Source organism: Petaurus breviceps, unplaced genomic scaffold, assembly GCF_028583685.1.
Source record: "Petaurus breviceps papuanus isolate PSGF00001 unplaced genomic scaffold, PetGlider_PUasm1.0 191, whole genome shotgun sequence".
NCBI classification, from domain to species: domain Eukaryota; kingdom Metazoa; phylum Chordata; class Mammalia; order Diprotodontia; family Petauridae; genus Petaurus; species Petaurus breviceps.
This window is the reverse complement of record NW_027185811.1, coordinates 3007150-3009152: the sequence shown is the minus strand read 5'-3', so window position 1 is coordinate 3009152 and position 2003 is coordinate 3007150.

Genomic DNA, 2003 nt, shown 5'->3' with positions numbered 1-2003 from the left:
CTCAGAACTGACCCTCAGACCCAGGGTGATGTCATCACTTTTGTAGGATGCTGACTCTAGCTAGCTAGCTAGCCATACCCCTCTGACACTCATGGGCTTCACTTTGAGAAACACAGGATAAGTGCTTTACTTATTCATTGATCTGGGGAAGGGACTAGAATCTCCCATACTTTAGAAGCTTGCCAAGTCGCAGCCTAGTTTGTTCCATCTCTAAAGTCCTTCACCTAATCAATTTTATTAAAATTTATTAAGCACCTAGTATGTGACAGACTCTATACTTACCACTGAGGATACAAATATGAAAAAGGATAGTCCATATCCTTAAGTGTCTTACAATTTAATGGGGGAAGACAAAATCAAAAGAAAGCTGAAAGGAGGGATGGGGATGGGGGGAAAGGCACCCTCAAAGGGACATGATGGGGTCTAAAGAGTGCAGTCAGGTAGGAAAGGAAGAGATGGCTAGTCTGGGAGCATTCTTTAAATGGGGGTTTTGGAAAGGATTCCTGTAGAAGTTGAAATTTAAGCTGAGACTTGAAGGAAGCCAAGAGACAGAGATGAGGCAGGGGAGAGAATTCAAGGCATGGAAGACAGCCAGTGAAAATGCACAGTCAGGAGAGGGAGTGTCTGTGCAAAGAACAGGAGGGAGGCCAGTGTCACTGAATCACAGAGTAGGTGGGAGGAAATGAAGTAGAAAAAACCTGGAAAGACAGAAAGGGGCCGGGTTATGAAGGGCTTTAAAAGACAAGGCTTAAAAAGGATTTTATATCTATTCCTGGAGGTGATAAGGAGTCACTGGAGTTTATTAAATAAGGGGATCATATAGTCAGACCTGCCCTGCAGGAGGAAAAATTTGACAAATGAATGGAGGATAGATTGGAATGGGGAGATGTGGCAGCCGAAAGATAAAATGACTGAGGAAATAAAGGTTCAAACTTCCAAGCATATGAATTTATTAAGCAACGTATGCCAATTGCCTAACAAATCAGGACAAGTTGCCTTCCTCATTTGTGGCACCAACCCAAAATACAGGGGGAGATAGATTTTTATGCATTAAAAACCCAGTTAATCAGATAAGATCAATTAATTAAAAGAAAACAATTAAGGAGGATACAAAATCAGGTAATCTGATTTCTTCCAAAGGTGCAAGAGTTTTTTTTTTTCACAATTATACATCTCAAACAATCCATATGTCTTATCTGAAAAATGACCCCATATTGGTCAATCAATTATTGTTTCCATGTTCCTTTGATTATTTATGGACACTTGGGGGGAGTGGGACATCTCTTTTTCCAATTTCCGGGAATTATAACTCTTCACTCTTCTACTTAATTTTGTATCTTGGTTAATTGTTTTCTTTTAATTAATTGGTTTTATTTCATTAACTGTTTTTAATGTACAAAAGTCTGACTCTATATTAAAGATTCAGTGCCAAAGCTGAGGAAGGTGACTAGTTCTGACAGTTGTTCTGAAGCTGGATTTGAATGCAAGTCTTCAGAATCCTAGGCCCAGCACTCTATGCACTGCACCATCTGACTGCTTACTATCAAGACAGAGACAAAGTGACCACGATTAGGGAGTCTTTGATAGTTCTGTTATGTGTTGTACTCTGCCCTGGTCAGACCTCATCTGGAATATTATGTTTAATTTTAGGTGCAGCATCTTACTTAGGAAGGATTCAGTAAAATACAGGGTAACCATAACACTGAAAGGCTGTAATCTTGAGATCATGCTGTCTGAGAATCCATTGAAGGAGCTGAGAATTTTGGCCTAGATAAAATGAATCTTTAGTGATAGTGATGAGGGATGACTATTAGGTTCAGCAGGAACTCTGATCTTTATGTAAGATCAGAAAGCCTTCGATTCAGTCTGGAAAGAATTCAGTAGGCCCAAGCAAACTTGGAGTCAGAGTTTTAAAAGTTTATTGTAGGCTTTACAGCGGACAAGGGTCCTTAGAGGACCTGCAAGTTTATTGTTAGGCTGTACAGTGGGCAAGCATCCTTTAG